This window comes from Dermacentor variabilis, chromosome 4 (genome assembly GCF_050947875.1).
Source record: "Dermacentor variabilis isolate Ectoservices chromosome 4, ASM5094787v1, whole genome shotgun sequence".
In the NCBI taxonomy this organism is placed as follows: domain Eukaryota; kingdom Metazoa; phylum Arthropoda; class Arachnida; order Ixodida; family Ixodidae; genus Dermacentor; species Dermacentor variabilis.
In genome coordinates, this window is record NC_134571.1 from 224,589,368 (window position 1) to 224,617,095 (window position 27,728).

Here is a 27,728-nt window from a genome sequence, read left to right on the forward strand (position 1 = left end):
ATACACTTCACACCCATAATTTTCTATTTAATGGAAATGAGCCTACAACATGTGGTAGATTTGGGGAGAGGCTGGCCCTCCTCCACGTCCTCCTGGAGTGTTGGCAAGCCGAATCTGAGTGAAAAAGACATTTTCCCCTAGCATACCGGCTGTACATCTCTCTTTATCCTGTAATGCTTCTCGGTCCAGAACTGATTTTGGATAACAAGACAGTCCTAGATTTCCTTAAATATGTTGTTTTACGTGTTATTAGTCCAATTAATTCATAACGCATCCTCTCCTCACAGGAGGTCGTTGCAATAGCGCTTTTGTATAGCACATGCCTCCAGCCCCTTGTGTTTCAAGGGCTCTGGTGAGGCAGTAGTGCCCTAGCCAATTTTCGCATCCGACATGTATTGTATAAGCTATAATTTTTTCGCAATGCATATTAATGCTCATAATACACGTCATTAGTTATCGCCATATTCTTATTACACTTAGATTTCACGCACTTTAGAGCGACTATTTGAGGCGTCTCTACAGCCACGTCACGTCAACTTCATAGGCCTCATCACTCCATTGCGAACTCACTAACACTGACATGGCGTTCTGGTGTGTTGTTTAGTGGCCCTTGCGCCACTAAACAACACACATTCATACATTCATTCTGCTCGACCGACTAGGATATTTGCTTATGCAGCGGATTTCAACTTCTGGGATTGAGCGGTTGCTTCAGTGGGCATTGGCACAATTTCGCCAACATGTCTGACGCTTCGCACTTTCCTTCGCTCATTCGTTTTTGTTTTGCCCGCTTTCCGCATCGTACTGCACACCACTTCCATCCGACCTGTCTGTGCGTCTGAGCTACGGATTAGCAGCCTGCTACGCAGTGGCCACGCCTGGAGTGTGCCTTACTTGGCCAGGTTTTTTTCCCGCTAACTGCACCGACACAGTTATTTCCTTATGCAGCCGAATTATGCTTCTGACTGGGTAGCGGCTCCTTGAGTGGCCATAGGAACAGTTTCGCATCATATAGGACGCTTCGCACTTTCAGCCTTTCCAGACCTCTGTTCGGCTTTCTCTCCTTTTTTAATCTTACTGCGCACCAGTTCCCTCGAATCTGTTACATGGGTAATTGCCCTACTTGCCAAGCCCCAAATTTTTCGCGCCAAGTTCACATACTGAGTTAACTTCTGCAGCCGATTTAAACTGTGGCACTGCGGTGCTTCCCTAAGTGGGCATGGATGCAGTTTCGTCAACATGCCTTATGCTTATGCCTTATGCGTTATGCTGTTCTGTTTTGTCTGCTTCCCGCATCGTACCGCACACCCACTCCATCCCAACAGCCAGCTGCACAGTGGAAACATATGGAATAGGTACTACTTGACAAGCACGGATTTTAATGTGCGAACTTCCCCAACACTGTTATGAGTTCCTGCAGTGTATTTCTACTTCTGGCCGGACAGCGCTTCCTTTTGTGGGCAGGGGAGCAGTTTCGCAAACATGTACGAGGCTTTGCACATCTATGCACCGCAGCTTTTAGTCTCATTCGTTTTTATTTTGTCTCCTTCCTGCATTGTACTGAACACTAGTCCCTCCAATCTGTCTGGGCTGTTGAGCCAAGAAGCTAGTTGCGAGCCACACAGCAGCTACATACAGAATATGCCCTACTTGTCAAGACAGGGTTTTGTTGCGCCAACTGCTCCGACAGAGTTATTAGCTTGTGCAGCCTATTTAAACTGCTGGCACTGTAGCACTACCTCCTGTGGGCAAGGGCGCAGTTTTGTCATGATTTCCGACCTTTCGTACGTGCAGGTTTTCCTCGCCTCTGTTTTGCTCTGTGTCCTTCCTGCATCGTAGTGCACACAACTTCCCTCCGATCTGTCTATGTTGCTGTGCTAAGGATTCCAAAGCCTGCCAGAGCGGCCACTACTGGAATTTATCTTTTTGCTGTCTTGATTCCGCTTTCGCGAACAGATGCTGCGGCTAGGCTGCGATTGATGTCCCGTGAATGTACCTTGCCTCTGAAGGACTCGAACGTTTGAGCCATGTGTCATTTGCTTTCGTTCTCTCTGGACATGCTGATGCCCCTACCGCTTGAGTTACCACTACATGAACAGACCATGCTGTACCGTCTGTGGCTAGGCGTTGCATTTACGAACTCATAGGCTTTCCTTATTGGAATGGCCAACAACCCCACGTGCGCCACATCCAACATCGATGAGACGCTCGCACATATTATCTGTGTCTGCCCGCAATATAGTGCCCATAGACAAGTGTTCTGCAGTCTGCTGGAGCAGTTGGACAATCGTGCACTATCAGAACTCAAAGCATTTATTTATTTATTTATTTATTTATTTATTTATTTATTTATTTATTTATTTATTTATACCCTCAAGCACCAAGTCATTATAAAGGGGATTGGTGTACATGCGAAAAACAATAACAACGATTACTACTAGTTTATATAACGCAAGCGACATGTGCAGTGGACGTAATCATTAAGAAATCAAATAAAAAGAATACTATGGCATTCAAATTATATAACCCTAGCGACACCTGAACTGGACAACAGCGAAATACGGCGCGACAGCGTTTGCACAAACACAGCGCATGTGGCCACGAGCCTAGTCACAGTTGAAAAAAAGCAAACAAGGTTCGGCGGAAAAGTGCGCTGTCTTCGATTGATACGATATCACCAGGAAGGTGGTTCCAGTCGTTCGTTGTATGTGGAATAAATAAATATGAAAGCCTGTTTGTGTGACAAAAAGTGCCTCTCACTTTATGACGGTGATCAACTCGACATGATAGATAAGTAGGTGCTAGAATGAGATCACTGCTAAGGATATGATGATGAAATACTTTATGAAATAAGCATAAGCGAAAAGCCTTTCTGCACAGTGATGAAGATGGTAGACACAAGTTGCTTTTCATAAAAGTTATGCTAGAAGTACGATCGTAGTTTGGGGGAATGAACTGAGTGGAGTTATTCTTAACCATTTCAAGCGAACAAGATTTTTTAACAAGATTAGCATTATATGGATCCCAAATAGCAGTAGCGTATTCCAACTTAACGAACTAGTGTTTTTTACCGTATGGGTTTCCTTTGTAGCAATTGCTACGAACGGGTGGATGTCTGATTTTTCCTTTATTAATTAGTGTTTTATACAATAGTAGTTTCATTTATGAAGGGGATGTGCTAAAGTTTCGTCGCAAGTAGCCTAACATGCGATCTGCGTTATTGATCATGGAGTTGATGTGACATTTCCAGGATAAGTCAGATGATATAGTTACACCTAAATAACGGTAGCATGAAACTTGCTCTAGCTGGATGTGGTTAAACACAAATGCAGGCTTACACACGTCGCGCCTTGTAACAGTCATCAGGTTGCATTTCTTGGGGTTTAGTTCCATGATCCAGTTTTTACAATATGAGGCGACGTTATTTAGATGAGTATGTAGAATTTCCTGGTCCTTATCATCACGAATCTCATGATACAGTACAGTCATCGGCGCATAGGTGAACTGAAGATGACACACAATCGGGCAAGTCGTTAATGTATATTAAGAAAGTAATGGGCCTAAAACAGAGCGCTGCGGAACTCCTGATGCTACGTTAATTAAGGGTGAATCATGACCGTTGAGAGACACATATTGTCGGCGATTGACTAGGAAGTATTCAAGCCACGTAAGTACATTATGGTCAAGGTTTAAAGTGGAAAATTTCTGCATAAGTAGCGCATGAGTAACCTTATCAAAAGCCTTCGAGAAGTCTAGAAAGGCGCAAATGATTCTGGAATTTTTGCCTAGTATAGAGTGCAAGCGGTGAGTCAAAAGAAGTGAGCAAAGATAATTGAGCCGTGTTGTGATGACGTAAAGAAAGAATTCGATTCCAAAAAGTTGAAGATATGACTGCACAATACGTGTTCCATCAGTTTGCAAGGGATTATGGTTAGCGAAATGGGTCGAGAATTTAATGGAGAATGCTCGTTACCTGACTGGAACCACCTTCCGAATCTTGCAATCAAAAGGAAGGATACCTTGATCAAGCCACTGCTGGAAGAGTTTAGCCAAAAACAAAGATGAGTAATGTTTAGTCTGTTTTAGAAATTTAGAGTTGATACTATCAGTTCCACAGTACGAAGAAAGCTTTAGCGAGTCGATTAAGTGTAATATTTCAGAGTGCTCGAACATGATATGGGACATCAAAGAATAATCGTCATGTGACGTATATTTAACACAATCAACTCGACATTAAGAAAAATTGTCCGAAAAAGCATTGTTAAAAACTGAAGTGCATCGTTCAGGTGGTATAGGTTCATTTTAAGAATTATTAGGAGAAATATCACTGGTGTCCGTCACATTTACGCTTCTCCAACATGCTTTAGGAAGGCCTAATAAGAGGGCTGGGAGAGTGTTAGTAGAGTAGTAATCTTTGGCGTGACAGAGTGCTGCGCGGTACTCGGCTTCAACCTAGTGATATGCTTCGCAGTGATTTCCTGTTCTTCGTAACTTCACTGAACAAAACAAACGCTTTTTTTATTGGAAGGACGTTCTAGCTCTCTGTTAAACCAAGGTGACGCTTTATCGCACTGAATACGTCTCAGTGGAACGTATGTAGTGATAAGCTGCGAGCCTTTATTCCGAAATAGTACCCAGTTTTTCTTCGACATTCCGTGTATCAAATTAATGACGTATCCATCAAAATATGTGCACCAGGTCAGTGCTCCCACAGAACACCGGCGCTGAAGGCCTTACTCGCGTTATTAGGGTTCCTGCAGTTTACGGGGCGTCACGTTAGACTTTAAGAACGCCGCCCCCTACCGCTCTGTAGTGTACGCGGTTTTTCGTGCTCGTCTCCCTCTCTCTCTATTTCCCCCTTCCGCTCCCTTTCTCTTTTTATCCCCCTTCACCCTTTCGCCCGTGTAGGGTAGCCACCGGAACTGCCTCTGGTTAACCTCCCTGCGTTTCTATGCATCCTTTCTTTCTCTCTCTGTCTTTTTCCTGGTCCATATTTCTTCGCGCTATATTCACCGAGAAAGTAATTAGCTTCTCCAGCCCAATAATACTTCTGCCTGCACAGCAGTTCCGTTCGTGGCCTTGGGGGTAGTTTCGGCTACATATCGGACGCTTCGCCCCTAATCTGCTTTGTTTTATTCCCGCATCGTACTTCACACTAGTTCCCTCCTGTCTGTCTATACCACTTAACCAAATCTTTAACAGGCTCCTGCACATCAGCCACATCTGGAATATGCCCTGCATGCATAGCACGAGTTTTAATGCGCCAACTTCACAGACAGAATCGTTTGCTTGTGCGACACGTTTCAAATTCTGGCATGGCAGCGGTTCCATCAGTGGCCAGGTGTGTAGTCTCGCCAACATGCCTAATGTTTCGTGTTTTTATCCACCGCACGTTTCCTACTTATTCCGTTTTGTTTCGTTCAATTGCCGCATCATACCACACACTAACTTTTTGCGATCTATCTGTGCTGCTGAGCCAAGGAGTTAGCAGCCTGTCCCTCAGCAGCCACGCCTGGAATATGCCCCACTTGCCAAGACCGGATTTGATTGCGTCACCTTCACCAAGGGAGTCATTCTCTTCTGCAGTTGATTTAAAGTGCTAGCGCTCTAGCGCGTGCCTTTCATGCATTAGGCATGGGTACAGTTTCATCAACATGTCTGACGCTGCGCACTTGCAGCTTTTCCTCGTTTCTGTCGTCCTTTCTCTCCTTCCCGCATCGTACTGCACACCAGTTCCCTCCGATCTGTCTATGCTACTGAGCCAGTTAACATCTTGCCGCACAGCAGCTACGTCTAGAATGGGCACTACCTGCCAAGCCCGGAATTCATTGCGCTAAGTTCAGCGACTGAGTTATTACCTTCTGAAACTGAAATAAAGTTCTTGCAAAACAGCGGCTTCTTCATTAGGTATGGCTGCAGTTTCGACAACGTGTCTGACGCTTCGCCCTCGGAGGTATTCCTTGCCTTTGTTCTGCTTTGTGTCCTTCCCGCATCATACCGAACGGTAGTTTCCTCCGATCTGTCGGCGCTGCTGAGCCCAGGCGTGAACAGCCAGCTGCAAAGTGACCAGATCTAGAATATGCCCTGCTTGCCAAGCCCGGATTTTTTCGCGCCAGCTTCACCAACGGGATTGTCAGATCCTGCAACCGATCTAAACTGCCGGTACTGCAGAGGTTCTTTCATTCGGCATAGGTGCAGCTTCGTCAACATGTGTGACGCTTCGCACTTCCAAGTGTTCCTTGACTGTATTTTGCTTTGTCTCAATGCCGCGTCACACGGCACATCACTTCCCACTGATCTGTATGTGCTTCTGAGCCTAGGATTCATCAACCTGCCGCACAACGGCCACATCGGGAAAATGATCTACTTACTGAGACCAGATTTTTCCTGCCAACTTCACCGACAGAGTTATTAACTTCAGCAACTACTTGTGCTTCTGGTGCTGCTTGCGGTACCGTGAGTGGGATAGGGTTAGTTTAGGCAACATATGTGACACTTTACGCTTGCCGGTTTTTCTTGTCCTCTGCTCGGTTTTCTATCCTTTACCAATTTTAATGCGCACTGGTTCCCTCGAATCTGTCCGCGCCACTGAGTCAAGGAGTTACCAGTCTGTCACACAGCAGCCAAACCTGGAGTGTGCCCTACTTGCCGTACTGCATTTTTTCTGGCTAAATTCAACGATAGAGTTATAAGCCTTTCAAGCCGAATTACACCGCTGGCTCAGCAACCGTTCCTTCAGTGGCCATGGGGCGCTTTCGGTAACATATGTGACCCTTCGCACTTGCAGCTTTGCCTCGCTTCTGTTCAGGATTCTCTTCTCACATCGCAGGGCACATCAGTTCTCTCCGATCTGCCTATGGTGCTGATAGAACGATTCCACAGCCTGCTACACTATGGCGGCATCTGGATTATGCCCTACTTGCCGAGCCCGCTATCTAATGCGCCAACTTCACCGACAAAAGTATTAGCTTCTGCTGTTGGTTTTAACTTTTGGCACTGCAGCGGTCCCTTCCAATGACAGAAAGCTGGGCTAGTTGGTAAGGATTCATTATGCAAAAAAGAGGTAAGGCGTGCAGACATCCCACAAGAGTAGAGAAGTGGACAACACGAACGCCGACTATCAACTGAAGGGAGCACTGAGGCGAAAAACGAAAGAAGACACAAAACTCATCTGCGCAAGCTCAGGAATGGTATCACCACGAGTCAGTCGGGTACAAGTGCCGGTCTACGTGAGAGGTAACTGTTAAGGCGCTTAATCTCTTCTTTATGTAAAGTAATCGAAGGCTAACTCACGCACGCACTTCCACCATTATAGATATACCATGCCTCCCGCATAAGACGCGTATCTTCATTCTTATGCCTGTACAATATCGCGCATTCATCTAACTCTGGCGTGCAGTTACAATCTTGACAATTTAGGGAAAGATTAGAAGGCGATCCACCGGTTAACGACCTTTTATGTTCCATTAGCCTCTGATTGATACACCGTCCCGTTTGCCATATGTAGAACTGGCCACAGCTAAGGGGAATGTTATAAACCACACCCATGCGACAGTCAGTAAAACTGTTGTTCTTATTGTGCTTCACTGGACAATTATCTGCTCGTTTTTGCCTTTTACGTGCTCGCGGTGATACCATTCCTGAGCTTGCGCTGACGAGTTTTGTGTCTTCTTTTTGTGTTGTCCACTTCTCTACTCTTGTGTCCTGTCTGCACGCCTCACCTCTTTTTTGCATAGCGGTTCCTTCAGTGAGCAGAGGTGCAATTTCGTCAGCATATCTGGCGCTTCGCGCTTTTATGCGCCGCAGGTTTCCTTCTCTTTCGTTTTCGTTTTATCTACTTCCCGCATCGTACTGCACACAAGTTCCCTCCGATCTGTCTGTGCTGCTGAGCCGAGGATTCCACATCCTGCCACACAGCAGCAGAATATAGAATATGGCCTTTTTGCGTAGACCGTATTTCTTCCAGCTAACTGCACCGATAATGTAATTAGCTACTACAACCGAAATACCCTTCTCGCTCTGCAGCGGTTCCTTATTTTGCCATAGGGGCACTTTCGGCAACATATCTGACGCTTAACACTTGCAGGCTTGCCTCGCCTCGGTTCTTTTTTGTCTCCTTCCCGCATCGTACTGCACAGCAGTTCCCTCCGATCTGTCTATGCTAGTGAGCCGAGTATTGAGCAGCCAGCTGCACAGCGGCCACATCTGGAATACGCCCTACTGACAAAGCCCGGATTTTATTGCCCGAACTTCACAGATAAGAGTTGTTTACTTCGGCAGCCGATTTGAACATCAGGCACTGCAGCGGTTCCTTCAGTGTACAGGGGTGCAGTTTCGCCAACATGTGTGACCTTTCATGAACCGCACGCGGTTCATGAAACGTACCGCACGCGAGTCCCCCAACCTGTCCCAGGGGCTGAGCCAAGGAATTATCAGCCTGCCACACAGCCCAGATGTCCTTGCGCCAAGTTCACAGACAGAATTATTTGCTCCCGCAGCCGATTTACACACCTGGTATTGCAACGTTTCCTCGAGAGGGGCATGGGTGCACTTTTGTGAATATGCATGGCGCATCGCACTTGCAGGTTTTCCTTGCCTCTTTTCTCCTTCGTTTCCTTCCCGAACGTACTGCACATCAGTTAGCTCCGATTTTTCTCTGTTGCTCACCCAAGCATTCAGTACCCTGCTGAGCAGCAGTCACATCTGGAACATGCCCCAGTTGGCAAGCCCATAGTTTACTGCGCGAGCCTTACTGACAGAGATATTAGCTTCTTCAGCCAATTTCAACTTCCGCCACTGAAACGGTTCCTTCAGGGAGCAGGGGTGCAGCTTCGCCAACGTCTCCTATGCCTCGTGCTTTCATGCACCGCACGTTTGCTTCTCAACAGTTTGTCGACTTGCCGCATTGTGCCGCCCACCAGTTCCCTCCGATCTGTCCGTGGCGCGTAGCCAGCAGCCTGCGACACCGAGGCCATGTCTGGAACGTACCCTACTTGGAAAGACCGCATTTCTTCCCGCTAACTTCACCGTCAGAATTATTAGGCTCTCCAACCAAATTATACTTCTCGCTCTGCGGCGGTTCCTTCAGTGGCCATGGGGCAGTTTCGACAATATATCTGATACTTCGCACTTGCAGGTTTGCCTTGCCCCTGTTCTGCTTTGTGTTCCTCCCGCATCATACTGCACACCAGTTCCTTCCGATCTATCAATGCTGAGGCAAGGATGGAACAGCCTTTCGCACAGCGGCCACATCTGGAATATGTCCTTGTCACGGCCGGATTTGATTGCGCAAAGTTTGCGGAGAAATTTGTTAACTTCCGCAGCCGATTTACACTCCCGACACTGCAGTGTTTCTTTCAGTAGACATAGGGGCAGTTTCGTCAACATGTGTGACACTTCGCAGTTACAGGTTTCCGTCAACTCTGGGCTGCTTTGCCTGCTTCCCGCATCGCACCGCATATCATTTCCCTACGATCTGTCTGTGCTGCTGAGCCAAGGATTCAACAGCCTGCCACACAGCGGCGACATACGGAATACGCCCTACTTTTCAAGCCTGTATTTTATTGCGCAAACGTCAACAACAGATTTATTAGCATCTGGAGCTGATTTACACTGCTTGCACTATAGTGGTTCCTTCAGTAGCCATAGATGCAGATTCGTCAATATTTCCGACGCTTCGCGTTTTCCGGTTTTTCTTGTCTCTGTCCTGCTTTGTCTCCATCCCGCTTCTTACCGCACGCCAATTCTCTCTGATAGATCCGTGCTGCTGAGCAAAGTATTCAATACCCTGTACCATCGGCCACATCGAGAATATGGCCTTCTTGCCAAGCCCTCATTTCTGCGCGCCTACTCAGCGACAGAGTTATTAGCTTCTGCAGCTGATTTAAGCAGCTGACATGGTAGCTGTGCATTGAGTGGGCGTGGGTGCAGTTTCGTAAACATTTTTGAAGCTTCGCACTTGCAGGTTTTTTCGCCTTTGTTCTGCTTTGTCTCCCTGCCGCATCTTAACACATATCAATTCTATGTGATTGATCCGTACGGCTGTCACACGGCTAATCCGTACGGCCTGCCACACAGCGCCAACATCTAGATAAGCACCAGTTGCCAACCCCTGATTTCACTACGCCAACTTCACCGATAGACTTTAATGCTGCAGCCGATCTTCACTTCTGGCACTGCAGCGGTTTCTCCAGCGGGCGTGGGTGCAGTTACGCAAACGTGGCTGATGGTTCGCCCTTGCAGCGGCTGCTCGACTCTGTTCTTCCTTGGCTCCTTCCGGGATCGTACTACACAACTCTTTCCTCTAATCCGTCAGTGCCGCTAATCCGTCAACAGCCTTTGACATAACGGCCAAATAGCGAATATGCCCTACATGCCATGCTTGCATTTTTTCGCGCCATCTTCCCCGATAAAGTTAATAGCTACTGATGCCGATCTAAACTGCTTGCACTTGACCGGTTCCTTCAGTGGCCATGCATGCAGTTTCGTCCACATGCCTGACACACCTCTCTTGCAGGTTTTCTTTGCCTCGGTTCTCCTTTGTCTGCTTCCTACATCACACAGCACACCAGCTCCCTGTGATCCGTGCCGGCTGCTAAGCCACAGATTCAGCAGCTTGCCACACAGCGGCCACATCAGGAATACGCCACGATTGACATGCCCGGATATTTCTTTGAGCCAATTTCACCGGCAGAATTATTAGCTTCTGCAGCTAATTTAAACAGTTGGCGCTGCAGCGGTTCCTTGAGTGGGCGTGGATGCAGTTTTGTCAGTATTCCTCATATTTTGAAGTTGCAGGGGTTCCTCCTCTGCTTACTCCTATGTCTCTTTCCCGGAACGTACTGCATGCCAGCTCCCTGTGATCCATCCGTGCCGCTGAGCCAAGAATTGAACAGCTTGCCACACAGCGGCCACGTTCTGAATAAGCCCTACTTGCCAACCCCGGATTTCTTTTCGCCTGAACATCACCAACAGAATTTGCTTCTGCGGTCAATTTAACGTCCACCCGCCGTGGTTGCTCAGTGGCTTTGGTGTTCGGCTGCTGAGCACAAGGTCGCAGGTTTGAATCCCGGCCACGGCGGCCGCATTTCGATGGGGCCGAAATGCGAAAACACCCGTGTACTTAGATTTAGGTGCACGTTAAAGAACCCCCGGTGGTCGAAATTTCCGGAGTCCTCCACTACGGCGTGCCTCATAATCAGACAGTGGTTTTGGCACGTAAAACCCCATAATATTTAATTTAATTTAACATCTGGGGCTGCAGCGATTGCTTCACTGCAAGTGGGTGCAGTTTTCTCAATGTGCCTGATTCTTCCCAATATAGGTGGGAAGCATCAGGCATGTTTTTGCAAGCATATATTGTGATGACCCTAATATGGGGCAAAGGTTCGTGTACTCAATGGCTCGGTTGGTTCTCTTAGGCGGAGCCTCCGAGAACCCAATTGAGGACAAAGCCGTTGGTTTGAACACACACACAAAGATTTTTAATCAAACTAAATAGAGGCATAAAGTAAATAGAAGGAAATGGAAAGCATGCCTAAAATAAACACTCAAGCAGACATTGCGGCAGGGAACACATATAGGGCTTGCATGAGGTTAACGGGTGCGCGAGTCCGGGCTTGCCACGAGTGCAGGGACGCGTAACAGTCTCGACGCGGCGACGCGGGGTCAAGCTGGCGAAAGGAGTGGTGCCGATCTCACCATAGGTCGCGGCGTAAGCTGACCGACCGGGCGACCGGAGCGCGCCAGCTCTGGCTAGGCGAGGTAAAGCGGGCGGCTTGGTGGCAGGAGTAGACGGCGGCGGCGTTCTGGCCGGACAGCTGGATGTAGAGCTCGGGCCCGTAGCCCGACTGCTCTTGCCCTGCCGACGGGCACAGAAGCTCGAGCGCCGGCCTCGGGCAGCAGGCGGCATGACAGAGGGGGGGGGGGGCGTTCTGGCCGGGCAGCTGGCGTAGAACTCGGGCCCGTAGCCCGACTGTTCTCGTCCTGCCCACTGGCGCAGAAGCTCGCCGGCGTTGAGGAGCTGGCGGCACGCTCAGGTAGACGGGCGACGCACAGGAACACGTTGGCAGGAGGCCCCGGTCGGGTGAAGCCCTGGTGGGCTCGGGTCGGGAACCCGACGGCCCGTCTTCAACGCCCGCTCCGGTGGTTGACCTCCTCCTGCCGTTGCTTCTTGCAACTCTCCTGGCGTCTCCCCTGCGTCTCCTTGCGTGTCCTCCCGTTCTGCCAGCGCACCACGCTTTTTCTTCTGGTCTGGCCGATTTGGCATTCTCGGATTGGCTGCCTGACGCCCCGTGGTCTTTTCTAATTGGTTGCTTTTCTTCTTTTTGTTGTTTTTCATGCGCCGCGCGTTCTCGTGCCGGAAGCTCTTCGGCATCGTTGTTTTCCTTCTTCCACCTCGGCGCGCGTGCACTCAGTGTCGTCTGCTCCTGACCGTCCCGGTCACCGCACCATGTCGCGCACCACACATCATATATATATATATATATATATATATATATATATATATATATATATATATATATATATATACGAATGCAATCGCTGGCCACCGACGATCTGCGCGAGACTATAAGAGCGGTATATATATATATATATTGACACGTGTACTTGTCTTCATCGGACGTCACGTTTCACCGCCTAACAAATGTTATCGCACAGCGCAGGACGCGCTTCCACGTCTCAGAAGTTTCTGGAATGTTATCGATGGTTCCATCCACTATCTGTCACCAAACCTTGTGCAATCTTATTGCATGTGCGCGCGACGCGAATAATGTAGAACTTTGTGGAAGGCGCGCGGGTCCCACCAATTAGTCTGGAACATTCGACAATTGATGTATAAAAGCCGACGCGCTTGACCCGTTGATCAGATTTCGACGACCGCCAATCGCGTTCGCCGCTACCGTTGTTCTTTGAGTTTAGATTGTTTTTGAGGGCACAAGTTCGCCCAATAAAACACTCGTTTCGTTAATAACAGTTTTGCTGCCGTCTTAACCATCCCTACCACGTGACATCTGGTGGAGGTGCTAGTGCTTTCATGTACCGAACGCCCCCGCAAAGACGCGATCCAAGCCCGAAGCCCGAGGACAAAACCAACATCGCCCCAGACCAGTGTGCTAGCCGCAGACTGCAAGGACTGCCCCCAGAGCACGGACTTCTACCAGAGACGACAAAGAAAATCGTGGTCAAAACAACCCCATTGGCTGCCCCAGCATCCCTGGTTATCCTACAACCTCGGGACCCACCGACCTTCCATGGAGCAGCGAGTGAAGACCCGGAATCCTGGCTGGAGACCTACGAGCGAATCGCGACTTTCAACAACTAGGGCTCCGACGACAAGCTGCGGCATGCACACTTTGCCTTAGAAGACGCCGCCAGAGCGTGGTTTGAGAACCGGGAGTCGACCTTGACAGCATGGGACCTGTTTCGTAGCGGCTTCCTGCGTACATTTACGAGCATCGCGCGCAAGGAAAGGCCTAAAGCCATGCTCGACGCCCGAGTGCAGCTACCTCACTAGTGCAGCTACCTCACTAGTGCAGCTACCTCACTAGTGCAGCTACCTCCGAGTGCAGCTACTTCACGTTGCCATATTCACGGAAGAAATGAATCGTGTGTTCCACCACGCCGACCCGGATATGCCCGAGGAGAAGCAAGTCCGCCTTCTCTTGCGTGGTGTGAAGGAAGAACTTTTCGGCGCAATGATACGAAACCCACCGAAGACCATAGAAGAGTTCCTTCGCGAGGCCACCAGCATTGAGAAGACACAAGAAATGCGGAACCGGCAATTCAACCGCTGCATGAACTCTACCAACTACACACGAATTCAATCGCTGGCCACCGACGATCTGCGCGAGACTATAAGAGCGGTCGTACGGAAAGAGCTGCAGAAGTTGTACCCTAGGTCGCAGCCTCAAGTAGCCTCAATCGCCTAAATCGTCAAAGATGAGCTTGAGCGATCCCTTAATGTTCCTGAGGTGCAACCAGAATCACCGCAGCCCCAGCCAGAAGCGGTGACCTACGCCGCCGTCGTCCGCCGCCAAGGCCCCCATGCACGACCGCGCCAGGGACCTCAGTGGAGCCCTCGACGACCGTCCCGTTCGCGGTCACCAGGCCGCTACCTGTCGCCCCGGCGCCGACCATACACTGGCCCAGCCCGGGGCCGGTCTGCGAGTTCACATCCGAAAAACTAAAAGCAGCAACCGATGGAGGTGTGGTTGCAGTTCGTCGAACTGACGAAGATCCTCCGTTGCCGACGAAGACGCCAAGGAGACCATCCCGACGACATAATACGACACGCCGCTCTCCCGACGAAGTCAGGAAGCAAAGACTACGCCCGCGAAAGACGACCTGACGACGCTACATACCAGCCACAGGTCGACGCGACGCAGCCGTGATCCGACACCAAGACCTAACTGTAACGCAAGACAAAGAAACACCGACCTCGACGTGCTTCTCGACGGCCACGCAGTTACCGCCTTAGTGGACACAGGGGCCGATTACTCCGCAATGAGTGGACGCATCACCGCCCAGTTGAAGAGAGTTAAAGCTGCATGGGAAAGCCCTCAAATTCGGACCGCTGGAGGACACCTCATCACGCCGACTGGAATCTGCACGGCAAGAATTACCGTTTATGACCGGACTTACCCTGCCACCTTCGTTATCGTCCAAAAGCGTTCACGAGACGGGATTCTCGGCATGGACTTCCTGAACCAACACGGCGCAATCATCGACCGGAAGTCGAACTCGATAACGCTGTCGGAAGATCGAGCGGTACCGCCGGAGAGGTCTCGTAGTCGCCATGCTTTAAGCGTGCTCGAAAGTCAAGTGAGCATCCCGCCTCGCTCCAGCATTGTCATTTCCATTGGCACCAAAACACCTGCCGACGTAGAAGGCGTCATCGAGGGTGACCAACGTCTACTGCTAGACCGTTAAGTTTGCGTCGCAAGAGGTATCGCTCGACTGCATGGAGGGAAAACTGAAGTGTTGCTGACAAACTTCAGCCAGGAGTTCAAGCAGTGACAAACTTCAGCCAGGAGTTCAAGCAGATCAACAAGGGCACGACGATCGCGTACATTGAGGAAATTCTGGAGAGCAGTAATGCATTTGTCCTCTCGGATTCCGCCGCATCTACCCCGACGACCATGGTTCCCGAACCAGACGACGACATTATTCCAAGTCTCCCCATGATTGAGCAACAACAGCTCAGATGTCTCCTCCGACGATACAAAGGCTGTTTTTCGACGTCGTCGAGGATTCGACAAACACCAGTCGCCAAGCATCGCATAATCACCGAGGAGTGCGCTCGACCACTCCGCCAGAGCCCTTACGGAGTTAAGCCGCGAGAACGTGAAGCTATAAGAGAACAAGTCGATGAAATGCTGCGCGATGACATCATCCAGCCGTCGAAAGGCCCGTGGGCATCCCCTGTTGTCTTGGTGAAGAAAAGGGACGGAACGTTACGTTTCTGCGTCGATTATCGTCGACTGAACAAGATCACTAAGAAGTACGTATACCCCTCCCAAGGATAGACGACGCACTGGATCGGCTCTTCAACGCTAAATACTTCTCGTCGATGGACCTCAAGTCTGGCTATTGGCAAATAGAAGTCGACGAAAGAGATCCCGAAAAGACCGCCTTCATCATGCCAGACGGCCTCTACGAGTTGAAGGTCGTGCCATTCGGACTGTGCTCGGCGCGTGCAACGTTACAACGCGTCATGGACAAGGTGTTAGCAGTATTGAAGTGGTAGACCTGTCTTGTTTACTTGGATGACGTCGTCTTCGCCAGAAATTTCAACGATCACCTTAGGCGGCTTGCTACAGTACTAGAGGTCATCAAGTCATCAGTGCTCACTCTGAAACCAAAAAAGTGCCGCTTCGCTTACGATGAGCTTCTGTTCCTAGGCCACGTCATCAGCAAGTCTGGAGTCCGCCCCGACCCGCAGAAGACAGCTGCCATCGCAAAGTTGCCGCAGCCCATCGACAAGAAGGCAGTGCGTAAATTTCTTGGCATGCGTGCCTACTACAGGCGATTTGTCACGGACTTTTCACGCATCGCTGAGCCGCTGACACGGCTAACTAACTGTGACGTCGAGTTCAAGTGGGAAATGCCGCAGGCCGACGCATTTCAAGAACTCAAACGACGCATGCAGTCGCCGCCCGTACTTGCGCACTTCGACGTGCACGCCGATACCGAAATGCACACTGACGCCAGTAGCCTAGGCCTCGGTGCCGTCCTAGTCCAGAGAAAAGATGGACATGAACACGTGATAGCTTAAGCCAGCCGGTCGTTGTCAAAAGCGGAAGGCAATTATTCTACAACCGAAAAGGAATGCCTCGCCAGCGTTTGGGCTACAGCGAAATTTCACCCTTACCTATATGGCAGGCCATTCAAAGTCGTCAGCGACCATCAGGCCTTGTGTTGGTTAGCGAATTTAAAGGATCCTTCAGGATGGCTGGCGCGGTGGAGCCTAAGACTGCAAGAATATGATATCACTGTAACTTTTAAGTCTGGACGAAAACACTCTGATGCCGATTACCTATCACGCGCCCCCATTGACTCGCCGCCGCAAGATGACGAAGATGACGACGCCTTCCTTGGCATTTTAAATGCGGAAGACTTCGCTGAACAGCAGCGAGCATACCCGGAGTTAAAGAACCTCGTCGAGTGTTTGGAAGGGCACACCGACATTGTCCCTAGGGAATTTAAGCGAGGATTGTCTTTGTTCTCGCTTCAAAATGACCTACTGGTAAAGAACTTCTCACCAGTGCGCGCCAACTAACTTCTTGTTGTCCCGTCAGGACTGCGTCCAGAAGTATTGCGTGCCCTACATGACGATCCGACCGCTGGACGCCTCGGATTTTCCCGGACACTATCGAGGATACAGGAAAGGTATTATTGGCCGCGCCTGAGCGCCGACGTCGCCCGTTATGTCAGAACATGCCGAGGCTGCCAGCGACGCAATACACCACCGACAAGACCAGCCGGATTACTACAGCAAAAAATCGAGCCTCCTTGCCGACCATTCCAGCAGGTCGGGATGGACTTGTTGGGACCCTTTCCGACGTCAACAACCGGAAATAAGTGGATCGTCGTGGCGACGGACTACTTCATCCGCTTCTCTGAAACTAAAGTACTGCCGAAAGGTAGCTCAGCCTAAGTGGCGAAATTCTTTGTCGAAAACATCCTGCTGCGACATGGCGCCGAAGAAATCCTCATCACCGACAGAGGAACGGCCTTTACAGTGGAGCTCACCCGAGCCATTCTGCAATACAGTCAGATAAGGCACAGGAGGACAACGGCCTACCACCCACAGACGAATGGTCTTACGGAGCGGCTGAGTAAGACCCTCGCCGACATGCTAGCAATGTACGTCGACGTCAAACACAAGCCCTGGGATGCCTTCCTGCCGTACGTAACATTCGCTTACAACACGGCGGTGCAAGAAACAACACAGATCACGCCGTTCAAGCTGGTTTTCGGCAGGAAGCCGACGACGACGCTTGACGCCATGCTGCCACATGTCACTAACGAGGGGAATCTCGACGTCGCTACCTATCTCCAGCGCGCCGAAGAAGCCCGACAGCTCGCCCGCCTACGGATTAAGAACCAGCAGAGGACCGACAGCCGACACTACAACTTCCGACGACGCTTCGTCGAGTACGAGCCCGGCGACCGTGTTTGGGTACGGACCCCGATACGCCGACGAGGACTCAGCGAGAAACTACTGCGACGCTATTTCAGACCCTACAAGGTCATCCGGCATATTGGCGCACTGGACTATGAGGGCGTGCCAGACGGCATTTCGCATTCACAGTGGCGCCGCGCACGATCTGAAGTGGTCCGCGTGGTACATCTTAAACCCTTTTACGCACGCTCACAAACTTCCTTATTTTGTTGTTTTCGTTGCTACGAGTGCTTATTTATTACTTTCGTTTGTTTGGAGCACCAGGTCGATGCTTCTTTAAGAGGGTGGTATTGACACGTGTACTTGTCTTTATCGGGCGACACATTTCACCGCCTAACAAATGTTATCGCACAGCGCAGGACGCGCTTGCATGTGTCAGAAGTTTCTGGAATGTTATCCGTGGTTCCATCCACTGTCTGTGACCGAACCTTGTGTAATCTGATTGGATGTCTGCGCGACGCGAATAATGTAGAACTTTGTGGAAGGCGCGCGGGTCCCAGCGATTAGTCTGGATCATTCGACGATTGATGTATAAAAGCCGACGCGCTTGACCCGTTGATCAGATTTCGACGACCGGCAATCGTGTTCGCCGCTACCGTTGTTCTTTGAGTGTAGCCTGTTTTTGAGGGCACAAGTTCGCCCAATAAAACGCTCGTTTCGCTAATCACAAGTTTGCTGCCTTCTTAATCATCACTACCGCATGACAATACATTATATATATATATATTGTGACGTCGCAGTTAGGGGCCGACCTGTATTGATCCTGAGAGACGCGGCGAAGGGCCCCCGGCCCCGTCGCGCGAGCGCGGCCATCCTGGCCGCAGCCTAGAGGTACGGGGAACGGCGCGTGAAGGGCTTCATACGAGAAACGTGGACCACTACGGTAGAGCAGCAACGGCGGCCAGTGGAGGGAACAACAAGGGTCACACGATAATTAACGGGAGAAGTCATTTCCAGGACCGTGTATGGGCCAATAAAGCGGGACTGAAACTTCTCGCTCAACGCAGGAGTGCGAACTGGTGTCCACAGCAGCACTTCGTCGCCGGGCTGGTAGAAAACTACGCAATGGGATGCGTCATAATGATCTTTGCGATCCTGTTTGGCTTTGGTGTTGAAGCGGGAACGCTGGCGATAATGGTCAAGGCGGGAAACATATTCTTCGCAGGAAGATGGAGATGAACTGACAGGGGCAGAAAAGAAAGAAACGTCGAGAAAGGAACTAGGAGAACGGCCATAAACAAGGTAGAATGCCGTGCACCCAGTTGTTCGCTGAACGGCGGTGTTATACGCGAAGGTGACGAATTGCAAAATTGCGTCCCAGTTTCTGTGATCTGGTTGAATATAGGCGGCTATCATGTCAGAGAGCATACGATGAAACCGCTCAGTCAGGCCGTTGGTCTGAGGATGGTAACCTGAAGAAGTCTTGTGAGTTGTGCCGAAGGCTCTGAGCACTTCGCCTACCAGTTCTGAAAGAAATGTCTTTCCGCGGTCGCTCAGAAGGACACGAGGGGCGCCGTGACGCAGGATTATGGCTTGAAGAATGAAGGTAGCAACTTCGGAAGAAGATGCAGAACTGACGCAAGCTGTTTTGGCATAGCGCGTGAGGTGGTCGACGGCTGCGACTATTCCTCGACTACTGGCTGGAGTCATGGGAAGTGGCCCATCGAGATCAATGCCAACAACCTCGAACGGTTCCGCAGGGTACGAGACCGGTAGTAGCTGCCCAGCAAGAGCTGGTGTTGGCCGTTTTCGATGCTGACAAATGACGCAAGAAGAGATGTATCTCGCCACACTGATAGACAGGCCAGGCCAGTAGAAGCGGCTTCTTATGCATTCGTAAGTGTTCGGGATGCCAAGGTGGCCAGCAGCCAAATCGTCATGAAAGGCCTGAAGCACACGATCCGATGGCAGCGAGGCAGTACAGGCACCCAGCGTTGTCCGTCAGGATGATGGATATAACGGTACAGCACGGAGCTTTCTAGCTTGAATTGTGTCAGCTGTCGATGGAGCCTGGCGTTAGGCGGGTGCGAAGCTCCACGAAGGCGGTCTATACTACGTCGGCAGTACGAATTGGCGAGTTGTTGAGACGAAAATGATTCGTGATCGTCCGAAGTGAGATGGTCAAGAGTGGCGAAGGGCTAAATCGCCGTTGAAGAGACATCAGGGATTGCGTCCCTGGAGCTGGTTGCCGAGTCATTGATGAGTGCGGCTATAGGAAGCGTATTGGTGCTTTTTACCAGACTTCTAGGCGATCTCGAAGTCATATTCTTGCAGACGAAGAATCCAGCGACCAAGACGTTCTGACAAGTTCTTGAGTGTCGAGAGCTAATGTAAAGCGTCATGGTGCGTAACGATAGTAAAATGCCGGCCGTGGAGATAAGGGCGAAACTTCTGGACGGACCAAACGACAGCTAGGCATTTCTGCTCGGTGATGGTATAGTTCTTCTCGGCAGGTGTGAGTACGCGGCTTGCATATGCAACGACTCTCTCACGCAAAGAGTTGTCTCGCTGGAGGCGGACAGCACCAATTCCATGGCCGTGACACGCGACACGCAGCGCTCTTATCTGTCCGTGCTGCTGAGCCAAATATTCGACAGTCTGCAACACAGGGGGCACATCCGGAAAGTTCCCTACTTCCCAAGTTCGGATTTAATTGCACCAACTTCAACTAGAGTTATTTGCTTCTGAATTGACAAAAAGAAAAAATTGACAAAATCCGCCTGTATAGGCGGAAAAATGGGCGAAAAACGAGGCGGCGAGCATGATTGGTCTCGGACTAACTTTTTCGCCAATCGGAAGCGGAAAGACGTTCCGCTTTACCACAACCTGCAATCACATTTAAACATCCGATCGTAAACTTGCGGTGGTAAACTTGATCATGACACCGAAAATGTCGGCTGCTGTGCTGATCGATGCGATCAAAAGCAAGACCGTGCTTTACGACAAGAGTCACCAACTGTACAAATCCACGTCGCACAAGAATGAGATTTGGGCGAAGATAGCCGAACAGCTGGCAGTGACTACTTGCACATTTTCTCTCGCTGCGCTGGTGGGGCTTTGTAGGCATAGTTTCGGGAGTAACGTGTACCGAGAATGTTTGGTCAGCACCGTTGTTGGGAGCGCACCGTGTCTTCGTCCTTTTTCATTTACTTACCATTGTAATACTTATTGGTTTGTTTCGCGTCAAAAAATGAAGCAACGCATGCAGAAACCGTGTTTACCGCACCTAACACCATGCGGACTGTAACGTACAGGGTCGAATGGGTATATTATTGTTTTTGACGCCGCGCCACAAGCCAAGAATCCTGACTCGCAAATTTAAAGCAGGGAATGTAGGCATGCTAAGAACTTGTGCAGCTGCTATATGCAAAATTTTGAAGGAATAAAGGAGGCGCATGTTGCACGCATCCTCACTCTGTGCCGCGAGTGCAACCGAACAAGGGTTAAAGAAATGGCGCTCTAGCCAAATTCAACTGTGTAGCTGCAAATTCAACCACCATAGGCAATGATGAATTCAGTCATTGTGTTTTATAACAGCTGCTCAGGTGTCAGCATGTGGTGCTAAAGGATACGGCATATGCATTCATGCAAACGGTTGTCGCTTTTGCCACTACTCTTTGCGCGGCAGAAATGTCTTGCTTTGATCACAGCATCTGTAGCTGGTTCACATTTACTGGTGACCTGTCATTTATTATTGTAACTGTTGCGCAGGTGCGTTATGCCAGATGAAGTTTAAGAACCTCAAAGACACGTTACAAAAACGAAAAATCAAATAATGAACTCAATGAAAAACGGCGCTGGTGCCCATTATGTGCACCTGGTGAAGTGGAAGCACTTCGAAGACAATGACGAGCATAAGGAAAGCTGTTTATCAGGAGCCAATGTAAGTCCTGTCTGTGTGGTCACAAACCTGCCTTGAAACTTTTGTTTGCATGGTCAACCGGGTTGCTGAGAGCAAGATAAGTTACCATGCAGCATCCTTTAATTTTATTTGTTTGAAGGGCTCTTAGTGGCTTGCTGTTACCTTTCTCGTCTACTTCGCAAAGATGAGGTTCATAATACTCACCTGTGCTGCATTTTTGAGTTGCTACTTCTGCGAGGAGGAACTGCAAGAGTGTCTGGTTTCGCTCTTCTTCGATGCCTTATTTCATATTTTGTGCAGCAACCTTGAAATTCGGCTCCTTTGAGGGGTGAGCGAATAACTGACATGCGCATTTGTAGCATCTCTACAGTCTCTAGCGCATGCTAATTCACATATTCTTAAAACTGCATGACAACGCTCGCTGCTAAACTGGTTTGCCCATAGCTGGTAACTACTGCAGCGTCAACCAGAAGGACACATCATATAATGTGGCAGTATTTTGTAGGTATGACTGGTCATCCTAAATTCTGACCATTAGAGGGCCTAATTGGAATAAGGGCAACATAGGCCAAAGAGCTAGAATCCATATGTCTATTCGAAAGTAATATATTGAACTATCAAAATGAAACGTTGGGTTATGTACCAATGCATAACGAAAAGCTACATGGGTTGTGAACATTAACATGTTTTAAATCCTCACCGTGCTTTGCCAAAGCAAAAAATTCAGTTGCTTGTGCATACATTTTCATCTCCGATTCTTCGAGTGTGTATCATGATCTAATAATAGGGACGGTAATTAGCAAGTTCTGAAAATGTATTCTATTAGTGACTGTTTAAACGCCACACAAGATAATTGACATTGTTAAATTGCACATGGGCATCAGTGAGCAGCAGCTGTAGTTGGTTTATTTGTGATTTATGCAGAATGGTCGTAACTGAAGCCACAGGAGCATACAGCCATGACATTGAAGATGTTGCACCTACAGGAGACGCAGACGACTTTCAAGAAATGCTGGTGCCAGAAGCTTTAGAGAGTGCACCGCATACAGAACCACAACCTGCAAGAAAGGCAACAGAATGGTAAATGTAATTCGGGTATAACGTTCCCTAAAAATCAGCAAGTTTTTTTTTCACGCAACCTGACAATGAAGAAAGCGCTATCGAGCCAGAGGTAGTGCTTGACACAAGTGAAACGTGTGTAGGACTAGGTGCCCCTACCCATCTATATATGCAGTGCCAAAACTAGTTCAACTTCTTCCCTTATACGGCACCAGGAAGAGGAAACGTGGCAAAGACATCGAAAAATCCCCAGTGGCAACGTAGATATTCGTACAGTGATAATCAACTATAGTGGAGACATCCTTTCCTTTGCAGCCCTGATGGCAGTGGTCCCTCCAATGCGGCAGGTGCTGTCGTATGCCTTGATCCCCCGAAAACAGTAGTAAGAGAGCGGCGACAAAAAGGGGAGGCGCAGCACATTGTCTACCATTTTTGGATGGAAGCTGGAGCATATTTACGGTCACTGTCACGTGATGACCAGTTCGACACTATGTGCGCCATCTGAGCTGTCATTCAAGAAAAACTAATTGAAGTGAGGGCTCGCAGGAGCAAAAAAATAGTCTTTCTGCAAAGATAGGTGCATGGTATAATCTACATACACTGTTTCTTCTGTTATATTTATTTGTGGTAAATATCTGTAATATTTAAATTCCAATATATTCGAAATTTTACAGTACTCAATATTATTACTGCTGTGAACATAACTTCACACTAAAAGATTGTGGCTTATTTCCTTGGCCTCATGCACTAATCCTGCATCCAACAAAGTTTGTACCGCTCCTTAGAGCCCAGCTCTTAGGCGCCGGGTCCTGCGTTGAGCATCGGTGTCCTTCGGCGTAACCGCTCTCGTGCCATTTCTTGCGCGTTCGTCATCGACTTCTTTCACAGTTGGCTCCGACGTCGCTAATCATGCTTCGTCTGCGAAGGCATTGCGTGGTCTGTGACTGTACGTACAAACATGTCTCTCTCAAATTCTTTGCCTCATCATATCGTGAAATGAAAACGTATGTAGAGCTGTGCTCACATTTCGCATTAGGGAGTATTGTAATTGTCAGATTATTTTCCGCGAATACTATGTCAGGTATGTAAGTTCTAGGCATTGTCTTGTTTTGCACTTTCACACTCATACTCAATCATTACCTAGCAGCCGTGCTGCCAGTTTTACTCGCATTCCATTTTTTTTTTCTGATAACATGTATCTCAACGCCTAAAGTGCCTTGAACAAGTTCTTTAAGGCAGAAAGTTAGTATCTGTCTTTTTCCCTAATACTATGTGTGATACTTAAGCTCTTGTCCAAATAACGATGAGGGCTTGGCGTGTTCAACTCATCCTGCACTGCACAGAACTATACAGTACGAAGTTTGCACCTGTGATACGTATTTATGGAAAATACGAGTGATATTTAAGGCCTTGCTCATGACAGTAAAAATAAGGGTTTGCTGTTTTCTTATCTAGAATGGTTTTCCACAGAGCCACACAGTACAATCTGCCAACTTTAAGGTATTGTTCTACTGCAAAGTGTACCAGGTCTGTTTAGTGATAGTTAAGCTCGTCTAAAGTTGTGAAGTAAGTGTTTGCAAAGCTCAGAACTGCACGGTACATTTAGTACCCAACTTTTATCTTTTTGATATATATTATACACCCAGGATCGTTGAAATAAGGGCTAGTCATACTGTGCACAGATCTGCACAGCATAGCATTTGTATCAACGTTTTCCTTGAAAGCTTTTTTCTAAGCTGCTCTATGTTTTTAATCACAATACTGTTCGCAATACAGTCAGATGTATACATGATTTGTTTATTTGCAAATAAAGACCTACTTTCTGTGCGGTATTATCGATGATGCTGTCTTGCCAGGGGACCCTGCCATCATCAGAAATGCAGTACTTGCAAAGCTTGTCCCTCACGGCATAGGCTTGCATAAACAGAAAATAAATAGGCAAGTAGCACAATAAGACAACACAAGTGCATGCAGAAAATGTACTATGTTTATAACACAGTATATGCATCGTTTTTTGTCAAGCATTTCAATGAAAGGTAATATTTGGACTTAATCTGCCATTTAAATAACCAGAGATAATCACTATGTTTAGAATGCTGGGTCAAAACAAAGTACCTAATATGGCGTGTACACTACATAAGTAATGCATGTGTTTCCGGATTGCTTTATGCAAGATGCTGTAACGTAAAACGCGAATTTGTTTATAAATTCTTATTGTGAGTCCTTTATTTTGTTGTCTCACAATATGAAAGTCTTAGAGAACACAATACTTTTGGCTAAAAGAGAGAGTCTTCCAGCAAAGCAAGTTCGAACTAGAAGTAGATAAAAGATAAAAACAGCTGTTACTAGAAAACAATTGAACCTGCATCCAGAAATGCTTTTTAAGCGAACAGGCCATTCAGCTCGCATATTATTTTTCGCTATAAGGTATGCTTATGCACAAATCCGTAATGTAGACAACGCTTTGCAACACAGATGTACGAGAACGTTTGCTAAACTAGATATACCTGGCTGAGTTAAAGCCTGTAGAGCGCAATGCAGACAAAGCATCCCTGCTGCCTTCCTCAGCTCGCCGACTGCCTTCGGTCACTTGCCAGTCCTCAGCACTTCCAGGTGGGCACAGCTCTGTGTTGCGCTACTCAAGGACACGCAATTCTGTTGACATTATCGTCTTCGCTTTAAATGGCCGTCGAAGAATTCGCCATCTCTGCCGTAGTGCCGAAAGCATTCGCAACCACTCTTACAGCTCGGCTGAGTCGGTAGTTAAATAACTTTCTCTGACGTTTCTCTTCGAATGGCTGATTTGCATCAGATGTGTCAGCAAACAGCGGTTGAAGGGCTGTAACAATGTACAAGATAAACTTGATGTAAATAAAAATACAAAAATCAATGTGCCACTACAAGAACACACAGCACAAATGGCACAAAAAAGACTGTTGTAGCTTACGTTTGAGAGAATAAGCTCTCATCATAAAGGGCTTAAGAGGGAAAGCCTCATCTCCAACAAAAAATAGGGCATCTTGCCAGTGCTGCTAATCTCTTGACTCTTCAGGAATAGCAATTCAATTTGCCAAAATATACTAGAACTTGCTGCGCGCAAACGCGCCACCATCGGACTCGGTGCCGAAGCGCCCAATTTCGAAATACAGAAACCTAAGGAAGCACCCAAACATTTTAATTGTTGTTATAGGGTATATTTAAATATGTTCAAATGTAAATATGGGTCAAACCTCCCACCAGTTATAACTTTGTGACATGCCTCTCTTTGCATATGACTGCATTTTTTTTAAGGAAGAGCTGAGGTCAGTAAATCATACAGTCTTTTCACGAAGCGTTCAAGTAATTACTTTCTACTGCAGCTGCCGGGCCCACATTGCTGCCTTTCCATTGTTGTTCAGTGTTGTGATGTTATTCGCTCTTTATTGTTGCTGGCGGGTGACATCGAAACTAACCCTGGACCTGATAGTCAAGCCATACTAAGGGAACTTAAGAGCCTATCCGCAGGTCAATCGCAACTGATCACCGACATTCAAGGCCTCAAGTCTCAGTTACTAACAACTGACAAAGCAATATCCGATCTGAGCGTGCGCATGACGAACCTGGAGACCCACTACCAAAACCTAATCCCCTTGCGTTCTGATATAGAAAGCGTGAAGAGTGATGCTGCCCGTGCAGCACACACAATTCAGAGGCTGGAAGCTCGTCTTGATGATGCCGAGAATCATTCTCGGCGCAACAATCTAATTTTTTGTGGTATTGATGAATCTTCAGGGTCAGAGTCGTTCGCGCAATCGGAGCACATAATCATTGACCACTGTCGCAAACATATGAGCATCACTCTTGACCCAAAAGAAATCGAGCGCGCGCACCGCTTGGGCAATCGTGCAGCTAATCGTAACCGCCACATAATAGTGAAGTTCACCTTTCATAAAACAAAAGATCTTGTTCTCTCTAACGGCCCTAAATTTAAAGGAACAAACTTCAGCGTTGGCGAGGATTTTACACGTCCTGTTCAATTGGCCCGCAGACACCTTCTATCATTCGCAAAAAGCAAATCAGCACCTTACACCCTGCGCTTTAAAACTCTGTTTATGGGTAATAAGCGCTATGTTTTCGATGAACGCACACAGAGTGTGAAAGAATTACAATAGCAGCCAACTCGACGCGGGAAACGCCCTACGGTATCGACACGAGCTAACCTCTACCTTTCCGTAATCTTTGCCAACGCACGCAGCTTCCTTCCTAAACGCGATATTCTGTCTAACCTCGTGTTGTCGTCTAACAGTAATTTGCTGATAATAACTGAAACCTGGCTCACTGACGATATTACTGATACTGAAGTTCTTGCTGACTTGCCGAATTTCTGCCTTTTGCGGAAAGACCGCGAAATCTCACGAGGTGGTGGTGTGCTAATCGCCGCGCATCACCATTTATCGTGCACGCTTGCAACCATTGAGACTGACTTGGAAATAATATGGCTAATCTGCCGCGCTTCACCACAGACTGTTCTCTTGGGCGTTTGTTACAGACCACCACATAACACTCCTGATTTTTCGCATAAACTTAATAACATCTTGAGCAAACTTAGGGAAAAACACCCTAACGCAGAAATCCTGCTTTTCGGTGACTTTAATTTTCCGCAAGTCAACTGGACTAACAATAGTGCTTTAATCATAGGCAATGAAGCTGCTAAAGAATTTGTTAATGTGTGTCTTAATTTCAGTCTAACTCAACTTGTGCTAGAGCCTACGCGGGTTACAAAAGACACATCTAATGTACTAGACCTTATACTAAGCAGCCATCCTGACAGTCTATCATCCATAACTTACCTCCGTGAGGTAAGTGATCATAAAGTAATCCATGCCACCTTCAACTTTCAACCCATTCGACAACCAAAATCTAACAAAACTATATGCCTGTATGATAAAGGGAACTACGAAGCTATTAATTACGAGTTACGTGACTTCTTTTCTACTTTTGAGACATTATTCCATATGCGCTCGCCTCAAGAAAACTCGACACTATTTAGAAATAAAATTAATGAACTCGTAAACAAACATATACCAAGAATAACTATGCACACTAATCAAAATAAGCCATGGTTCACCAGAGATTTAAAGA

At 48.1% G+C, this 27,728-nt stretch overlaps 1 long non-coding RNA gene across 1 annotated transcript in view; it reads left to right on the forward strand.

Annotated features, from left to right (window-relative positions):
• LOC142580132 (uncharacterized) overlaps positions 1–27,728 on the forward strand; it is a 76,798-nt gene that overhangs the window by 41,404 nt on the left and 7,666 nt on the right. The window contains exon 2 of the long non-coding RNA XR_012827576.1: positions 22,473–22,628. This is a non-coding gene — a long non-coding RNA (uncharacterized LOC142580132). The remainder of the gene's footprint in view (positions 1–22,472; positions 22,629–27,728) is intronic.